Consider the following 10442-nt stretch of genomic DNA (forward strand, 5'->3'; position numbering starts at 1 on the left):
AAGATCTTGGAACATCCGGTTTAATGAAGTAATCCAGTCATATGGATTTATTCAGTGTCCGGATGAGTCTTGTGTATACAAGAAGTGTAACGGAAACATGGTGGTATTTCTTGTACTATACGTAGATGATATTTTGTTAATTGGCAACAATGTTAAGGTATTATCAGACGTAAGGGTATGATTGTCCAAACAATTTGATATGAAGGACTTAGGAGAATGTGCACACATCCTTGGGATCAAAGTTATAAGGGATCGCAAGAAAAGAATGTTGTGTCTATCCCAAGCTTTATATATAGATACAATCCTTGCTCGTTTTAGCATGCAAAACTCCAAGAAAGGTTTCTTACCTTTTAGGCATGGAGTAACCTTATCTAAAGAGATGTCTCCAAAAACATCAAAGGAGATTGAGGACATGAAGGCAGTTCCTTATGCTTCGGCTGTAGGAAGCCTCATGTATGCAATGTTGTGTACGAGACCTGATATCTATTTTGCCGTGGGCATGGTTAGCAGATATCAAAGTAACCCTAGACAAGGACATTGGACTGCAGTAAAACATATATTAAAGTACCTGAGAAGGACTAGAGATTATATGCTAGTTTACCAAGCAGACGATTTACTCCCTGTGGGTTACACGGATTCGGACTTCCAATCAGATAGGGACAACAGTAAGTCTACATCAGGCTATGTGTTTACTTTAGGAGGTGGAGTCATTGCATGGAGGAGTGTTAAGCAGAAATGCATCTCAGACTCAACCATGGAAGCTGAGTATGTGGCAGCCTCTGAGGCAGCCAAAGAAGCTGTATGGCTCAGGAACTTTCTAATGGACTTAGATGTGATTCCTGGTTTGTCCAAGATCGTCACAATTTATTGTGATAATAGTGGAGCAGTTGCAAACTCGAAGGAACCACGATCCCATAAGGCAAGTAAGCATATAGAGCGCAAGTACCACCTGATACGAGACATCGTCAAGCGAGGAGAAGTTGTCGTCGTCAAGATAGCATCAGCAGATAACCTGGCAGATCCTTTTACTAAGGCTCTTCCGGCGAAAGCTTTTGATCGGCATGTGAAGGGGATGGGAATAAGATGTATGGCAACAGATATGGCAGCTTAGACTTTTAGTATAAGTGGGAGATTGTTGGAGTGTATACTTAAAAGTTTAGCTTTTGTACACATTTATTTTGAAATAAAGAATCACATTGGTCAAATGTTTACATTTATTTGTTAAATGTAATTGTTCAATTAATTTATATAGTAGATAACATGGAGTGTGGAGTCACACTTAGAAGATCATGTTGTCGGTTCTCTATAAATTATAAACAGTTGCTCACGACTAAGATGGAAAGGAACAAACCATCACAATAGACGTAGTGTAATTAAGTATTAGTTTATCTTGACTAATAAATTACACTGATACACTTTAAGTGTATTTAGTAGGATCATTTAGGTAAGTTCTTTTTGTACTGACTTAGTAAAAGAACTATACCTTAGTTATTATGAAAGTGTGTGCTCTTAATCCTAATATAATAACAAGCGTGTATATTTAATATTTATTTCTTTGACTTATCAAAGGGTGAGGTTTAGCTCGATAAATCAATATGCCCGATAAGTTGAGAAATGATATTACTTATAGTATGTGTTGTTGATTATAGAAGGAATCTGTGTCCTAGTTATCTAGGTTGAGAATGCCCCCAAGAGTAGCTCATAAGGATTGTCATATTAAACCCTGCAGGTGAACCTAGTCCAACATGACAATAAAGTTGAGTGGTACTACTCTTGGAGCTAGATATTAATTAAATGAGTTGTCAGTAACTCACTTAATTAGTGGGCATTCGTAATCTTAAACACAGGGAGACTAACACACTCATGATAAGAAGGAACCCATAATGTAATTTGGGATTGGTGTGGTAGTGCGGTAATAACTCTCTAGTGGAATGAGTTATTATCGATGAACTTGAGTTGTGTGTTCGGGGCGAGCACGGGATACTCAAGCTCATCGGAAGGCCAAAACCAATTTCTCCTCTAGGTCCCTGTTGTAGCCTCAATAAAGCCTCAAGTTCATCTAAAGAAAAGCCTATCTTGGTGTCCAAGAAGGGGCCGGTTCATTGCTTGGTGACCAAGCAATGGTCGGCCACATATTCTCTAGAAGTGGCCGGCCCTTGCCTTGGGCAAAGGGTTAAATTAGGAAGGTTGTTTTTGAATTTTTAAATTTCCTCAGATATTTATAATTTGTAAAAAGAGAGATTTTAAAAATTTATAAAATTTTCCTAATTTAAATTAGGCCACAAGGTTTTAAAAGAGAGTTGTAAAATTTATAAAACTTTCTTTTAAAAAGAAATATTATTAGAGATGTTTTAAATTTTAAAACTTGGTTTTAAATTTTAAAACTTTCCTTTTAATATCCACATTAGAAAAAAAGAGAGTTTGTAAAATTTTATTAGAAGTTTTCTTCTTTTAAATTTTATAAAAAAATTTTCTTTCTTTCCCTTTTAATAAGTGGCCGGCCACCTTGCTTGGTGCCCAAGCAAGGGGCCGGTCAAATAATTAAACATCAATAAATATTTGTTTAATTAATAAATCAATCTAGGATTGATTAATTAAAAGGAAAGAAAAAAAATAAAAGGAAATAGGAATTAGTCTAATTTTTTATAAAACTCTTTCCAAAATTTTCCGTTGGGAAACTAATAGAAAAAGGGGGGAAGGGGAGACCTTGAATAATATAACAATTGATATTATGTTGTTGGAGATCATCAAGTGGTCAGCCCCTCTCCCTCTCTTCCCTTTACTCTCTTTTGCTCCTTTGTGGTGGTGGTGGCCGAATTCTAGAGAAGGAGGAGAAGCTTTCCGGGTGGTGTTCGTCTTGGAGGATCGTCGCCCACACGACGTCTAAGAGGAGGCGAGGGATACGGCAGAAGATCTCGAGCTTTTTAGCATACAAGGAAGAGGTATAACTAGTATTTAATTTCCGCATCATACTAGTTGATTTTTCTTTGTATAAATACCAAATACAAGAGGCATTTGATTCTTGTTTTTCGAATTTAATTTCGATGTTGTGTTCTTTTTCTTTTTTCCTTGTGATTTGATTGTTCCTTTTGGTTAACCTAGAGTTATATAAAGAAATTAAATATTAACTTTCCTTAAAAGGATTTGTCTAGTCGGTGGTGGTTGCTCCCATATCCAAGAAGGCCAAGTGCCTCGCCATGCAGCACTGGAAGCCAATTTTGGAAACTAATATTTAATTGAATTTATAACCTAGGTGATTTGGATCAAACGTGTTAAGTTCCGCAGGAGATCCAAATCTAAACCTAAAAGAACATATAAGTTAAACTTGGAATCAAACGTGTTAAGTTCCGCAGGAGATACAAGTTTAACTTAAAAGAACACATGGTAGCTAGGAAAGGTTCAGATCACATACAAAATTTTTGTACAGTGGAGCCATTGGGTTTTCCGAGTAGCGACCAACAGTAGCCTAGGTTCTAAGGTAGAACTGCATGTTCCTATAGTTCTAGGAGCCAACATCTCACAAGCACAGTAGGATTCCTTACTTGATAACTTAGAATGGGTGAGATGCTTAGGACATAGCCAAATATTTCAAATGCTTATGTCAGTGCATCGTTATAAATCTGGGCTTTAAACAACATACATGAATCAATTTGAGTTGACTAGCAAGTAAAAACCTAGTTAGTATTAAAATACTCAAATTGACCAACCTAAGTCTATTGCTATTATCTTATGGTAGTTAGCTTTGTACAAAGGTTGGACATTTCATCATAAGGACATTTTTCCTTAATCTTTTTGCCCATGCTTGGACTTTTAGGTTGTAATCAATTCTAGGGGGAGCCTTGAATTATGCATTTTTCACATTTTTATCCTAATTTCAAATTTTTTAAATCCTAATTTTTATTTTTCATAATATTTATATTTTTACACTTAGTAAAATTCTTTCATATTTTTCGATTTTTAAAAATGTTCAAAATTATTTTTGAAACATCTTTTTATGTTTAAATTAAAAACAAAAAAAATTACAAAATTCTTATTTTTCATATTTTTAGACTTTTAAATTTTTTTATCTTTGCAAAATTCGGGTAAAATATTTTTCTGAAAACTTTTTAAGGTGTTAATATTTTCAAACATTTGAACCAAAACGTTTTACTTACTTATTTGTTTTTAGAAATTTTAATTTAGTAAAATTTTTGCTATTTTTCAAAATAACTATTTAACTTAGGAAAATTATTCTTTTCAAAATTATTTTAACTTGGTAAAAATTTTCATTTTTTTTAGATTTTTAACTTAATTAAAAATATTTTTGAATATCATAATTACTTTTTTCATTTCAAGTAATTTTTGAACACTTAGTTAAAATTGTTATACATTTCAACCCTTCTGGTTTGTTGGTTTTCCTCTATTTTTGATGTGTGTCAAAGGGGGAGAGATAGCGAATTCAGGGGGAGTTGTTTAACTCAGAGGGAGTATTAAAAGTTAAAAGTTAAATTGCTTGTTTATTTAATTGTTGATTGTTGCATATTTTTAACTTAACTTTGAACATTGGTTGTCAAACATCAAAAAGGGGGAGATTGTTGGTGCAAGTTGCACCAGAATCAAACCTAAGTTTTGATGTTGTCAAAGGTTCAAGTTAAGTCTTGTTATGATCTAACAAGTTGACTGAGTGTGCAGGATGTTTACTCAATCGGGAAAGACCTAGTTGGAGGCTAGGCAGGAGAAATCTTAGTAGATCGTGGAACCCAGGTGCAAATCCAAGTAGGTCGAGGAGACCCGAAACTTGGCAGTGTGATCGAGAGGTCTGGAGGACCGAAGATCAAGAGAAAAGTCCTGGGGAGCCGATCAAGGCTGAGTGAAAAGTCCAAACTAGATCTGGAGGATCAAAGTTTGGCAGGTAGGTTGAGGTAAACAAACTGGAGTAGCGACAGTGAGGTCGGGTTCCCGAAGGGAACAACCTTAGATCGCTGATCCAACTGAAGAAACCGGGAAGGTTTCCAAGTTGAGATCAAGACAGTTCTACTGTCTTTCATATTACTCTTGCTTTATTATTGTTCTAACATCTGTTTTGCAGAAGATTTTTTTGTCTTAATACTGTTTTGCAGATCCGGCTAGATCGATCGACCAAACAGTAGTATCGATCGACCGAACCAGGTAAAATCAGAACAACATTCAGATTAGAGCAGAACAGATCCGATCAAAGTTTGATCGGTCGACCGAACAGTAAGATCGGTCGACCGATCCATGGTGACTCAGCACTGGCCAGCTCAATAGCACTTATCAGCAGAAGAAGGAAAAAAAGGCTGATCGGTCGACCGGACAGGAGGACCGGTTGACTGATCCAATCAGCATTAAATACAACATTAAAAGAAGATCTCAGCTAATTGTGACGAACAGGGAAAAGATCGTGTTCGGTCGACCGAAAGGCATGATCGGTCGACCGAACCCTTAAAGAGCATTGATTGTCGGAGATCGAGCCAACATCAGACTCCAGCCAGGAAGGAAGGAAGCGGGTTCGGTCGACCGAACAGAGGGATCGGTCGACCGAACGCCCAAGGCACCTATAAAATGAGGCTCGAAGTCTGAGTCCAGAACAACTCTTCTGATCATCTAAAAAGCTCTTCTTCACGTACGGATTGTGCTACACATCTTCAACAGCTCAGCAAGTCACTCCGTCCGGAAGTACCGACCAAGCTACATCCTATGTATACGATTGTCGGTATATTTATTTTCATATTGCACTTAAATTAAAATAAGATAGTATGAGTGTTACTATCTTATTTTATTGTACTTGTACGATCTGCTTCTTTCCGAAGATTTTGGAAAGAAGGGTTTTAGTGCTTTGCTCATCTGTGCGGTCGAGGACCGCGGGCCTTCGAGTAGGAGTCGAGCTAGGTTCCAAACGAAGTAAACGACATTGTCTCTTTTCTTATTTCCGCTGCACGATTCTGATTTAAAAAGTAAAAGAAAAGTTTTAAAAGAAGCGATATTCACCCCCCCCCCCCCCCTCTATCGCTCACATCCGATCTATCAGAAGTTTCATGATAAATTGCTTTAAATGTTGTTCATCTTCACAACATATTCAGTAACAAAGATGAGGTATTATTCTAGGCAATTAATCTCCTAGATTGCTATGAAGCATTCCTGAAAGTTTTGTTCTTGAATTAAAGGAACATGATGTCATTTGCTTAAATGCCTAAGTCTCCAATCTTATTGATGTTTGTGAGATAGATAACTTTTTTTTGCAAAATTGTGATATGTAGAAATGCTTTTCAGATTCTGAATAACTTTTTGGTCTTTGATAACCGATCACTTTGAACTTTTTGTTAATTAAATGGAGTTTAGCTGCTTTAATGATTGCATTGACATTTTATTTGTTTACTAACATTAGAATTAGACGATCATTTAGCACACTATTAGCATCATATTAATGATTAATCTAATCTAAAAAGATCATAATCATGAAAATTTATTGAAGAACTTATTAAGGATCTAATTGCTGGCTGAAAGGGCCATGTTTGCAAGATACATTTATTGGCATTTTGTGAAAATTCAGAAGTTAATTATTTTTGGTATTTATAGCATTAAGCGCTTAATTGAAAATCAAAGAAAATTATTTTTGGTAATCTATGCCACCTAAGTTTAGCTATTCATTTTATTCATTACAGTTATACTCTAGCAATTGTTGCATATCTGTTGTTTGGAGGTTATAGTCAAGTGAAATACCTCATATTTTCTATTTGTTAACAATATGGAAGCAATCATTGTAATTAATTTGTGTCAACCTATCATCTTTGCAATCTGTTAATATAAGGCTCAAGTTAGCATCTAACCTTAGTTATTTGTTAATCCGCTAGCCTTAGCATCTAATTGAAGGATGATAAGGCTCAACTTGCTTCTATTCAATTTTGCAGCAAAACAAACCTTCGTTAAGTTTGTGTATCTTTTAGTGATTGATGCTTCAAATTCAATCCTATTAGAACCATCCTTTCTCATCAACAACAATTGCAGTCTCTCCTTATTGACAATCATTCAGCTATAAACAGACAAGAAAATGCATTCATTAATGACCCTTGAGCAAACAAAAACTTAGCATATTAAAGTAGCAAGTAAGTAGGCGTTAGTCTGCCACTGCAACATTGTCTTTGATATCCAGAATAGAGACGAAAACATGATTAACGAAACTAGAAAAAGTATCACCAACGAAGAATAATACTGTGGCTAAAAGAGCGGTAGTAATCTATAGGAAGGAACAAGACCGATATTTATAGACTACATATGCACATCGGTGAGCTTGTGAACCTGGCAAATAACATGCGACAGGCGAAAAAATGCAGACACCGAGGCACTGCTTGCTGCTGTGGCCGACCCAGGCGTAGGGCAGCATGTGACCGACAAGGGAAGGGAAGGGAAGGGAAGGTGAAGTAGTGGAAGCCACAGGTGGCCATGCGGCGGTAGATGTGGGAGGGAGGCCTCGGCCACGACGGCCACGAGGCGGCAGATGTTGGTACCGGTCTGGGCGGGCCGCCACTGTGGATCACCACTGAGCAACGGATGGAGGTGGACTGGAAGGATTAGAAAGCGAGAAGAGGAAGTCGCGCAGCAGGGCTTGTTGGGCGGCAGTCCAAGGTCCGTACCAAACGAGGTAGAGGTTGATTGGGGACAAGGGGGCGCCACGCGCCCGGATAGCTGATGGCAGTCAAGAAGAAAAAAAATCTGAAGTTTATATTGAGAAAAAGAAAAAAAAAATATTAGAGAAGGAGAGAGCAGTCCGGGTGATGGTGTTGGTGTAGTCCACAGTCTGAGTAGATCATCTAGACTGGCTCCTCTAGTGATTGGGGAGGAGAGCCCTGGCGCGGCTGGATTTGATGCTTCCGGACAAACAGAGGTGCTGGTAGGTGTTGGAAAAATGTGAATGTAACACGATTTATGGGTATTAGTGAGTGGCATTCCGACTAATCAATAGTGTATCAAGAAGGATGAATCCAAGCCGAGTTGGACCTTTTCTATAAGACTCGCGAGGCAGCCGTCTTACGGACTGGCTTAAGAAGGGGCCTAAAAAAATTATACTTATCAAAATATAGAACTCCTGCGAATCCATATGAAGCGCGGCTCTTAAAAGATGTTTAAAGTTATCGCTCGTATATCTTCCTTTATCTCTACCGCAAGAAGAATAGTCACGTTGATCTCTCCAACAATCAAAGTTTTGTTGATCTCTTCCTCTCTTCGAGGAACAGAACCTTTAAAAACGATAACTTTCTTTCTATTTTTATATATCATGCAACTGTTGTTTCTTTTTTTTTTCTCCGTCTCTCGAATTTTTTATCATTAATTTTATGAATTCTTATTTAATTTAGTAACCTTTCGTCTTTTGTTAAAGATAACGCTATCGAAATACTAATGCGGTTTGATTTTAAATATGATAATGATAGTTGAACTTAATTACTTATAGGAAAACTATGTTAATTGACATACAATTTCTCTGGTTTTTATTATTTTCAACTTCTTTTTTGTTGAATGTTTTTAATGTTCAAGCCCTCAATGAACATTTTGTTTAAGTCCGCCATAGTTTTAAGATTAGATAAAAATATGATATAATTTAGCATGTTGATATTTACATATATTATGATTTAGTGAATTATTTTTCCTATATTTAGATGTTGAAACTATTTTAATCTATGAATTGTCGATACAGACTAATATTTAGGCTTTTAGTAAACATGTCTCTTATAAGAAAACAATTGTTTGGAGCAGGAAAAAGGAAGAAAAAATAAAAGGAAGAAGTTTTAATTCAAAGTCAATCAAAAAGTCTTAATAAGTATTTCACTAGCAGCCAAAAAACAAAGCAAATAGAAGTAGTAGAACAAGTGAATCAAGATGATACTGATAATAAATTGAATGATCAGGAACATAATGAATTGAATGAACTTCACAATGAAGATTCAAAATAATCTGAAAATGATAAAGGTAAAGTCAGTATGCCTAAAAATGACAGTGAAGTAGATATAAATCAAGAGATCTTGTTGCCTTTAAATGTTGATGATCTAGAAAATTGAGATAAAATTTAAAATATTAGGGACTTTCTAGTTGAAAGAGTTCCTAGAAAAGATGATGGTATTTTGTTTCCTCTTGATAACATCGGAAGACACTTCAATCCATCACATTATAAGAGGCAATTGTCAAATGATGAGAAAAGTGACAGGAAATGGTTAGTGTATTCCATTTATAAGGACAAGATCTTCTGTTTTTGTTGCAAGATATTCAAGACTCAAAGAACCATAATGAAACTGTTGGTTGGTCCTAGGAAGATCATACCGACTCCACTGTATAAAAATTTCGTACAAGTGTCGAACTTTCCTAAACAACCTATTGTGTTCTTTAGAAATTAAATTAGGAATCACAAACAGAACTTAACATTATTGATTACAAATTTAACTTATCTGTTCTTAATGGTTTAGATTTGGATTGCAAACGATGCTTAACATTATTGATCCAAATCCACCTATGTTATAAATTCAATTAAATATTAATTTCCAAAATTGACTTTTAGGACTGCATGGCGATGCACTAGTCCTTCTTGGGTATGGGATCATCCACCACCGCCTAAACAAAACCTTTTAAGGAAAACTAATATTTAATTTCCTTATATAACTCTAGGTTTAACCAAAAAGAATAATCGAATCATAAATTCGAAAAATAAAAAAAATACAAACTCGAATCACAAATTTGAAACTCTAGAATCATATGTCTCTTGTGTTTGAAATTCATACAAAGAAAAACTAGCATGATGTGGAAAATAATTACTAGTTATACCTTTTCTTTGTATGCTAATAACCTCGAGATCTTCTGCCGTATTCCTCGCCTCCTCTTGGACGTCGTGTGGGCGACGATCCTCCAAGATGAACACCATCCAAAAGCTCCTTCCTCCTTCTCTAAAATCCGGCCACCACCACCGCAAAGAAATAAAAGAGAGCAAGGGGAAAGGAAAGGGGAGAGGGTCGGCCACAAGAGGGAGCACAAGCAAGAGAATAAGAATTGATACATCATGAGGTCTCTCCTCTCCTTCTTTTATAATACTTGCCCAAGGCAAATAAGGAATGATTTTTATAAAAATTAAAATCTTCCTCTTATTTTTTTCCTTTCCTCCTTTTTAATTCCTTTTTTCTCCTCTTGATTGAATGGTTGATTGGCCGACCCCTTACTTGGGCACCAAGCAAGGGTGGCCGACCCTTAAAAGAAAAAATAATCTTGTAAAAATTTTATAAGCAAAGAAGAAAAGCTCTTATAAAATTTTACAAGCTCTCTTTTAAATTCCTAATGTGGATTTTAAAAAAGGAAAATTTTAAACCAAGTTTTAAGATTTAAAACTTCTCATTTAAAATTTCCTTTTTTTAACATGATTAAAAAAAATGGAAAGTTTTAAAACTAAAACTCTCTTTTTAAAATCC

Source organism: Zingiber officinale, chromosome 1B (assembly GCF_018446385.1).
Source record: "Zingiber officinale cultivar Zhangliang chromosome 1B, Zo_v1.1, whole genome shotgun sequence".
Taxonomy (NCBI): domain Eukaryota; kingdom Viridiplantae; phylum Streptophyta; class Magnoliopsida; order Zingiberales; family Zingiberaceae; genus Zingiber; species Zingiber officinale.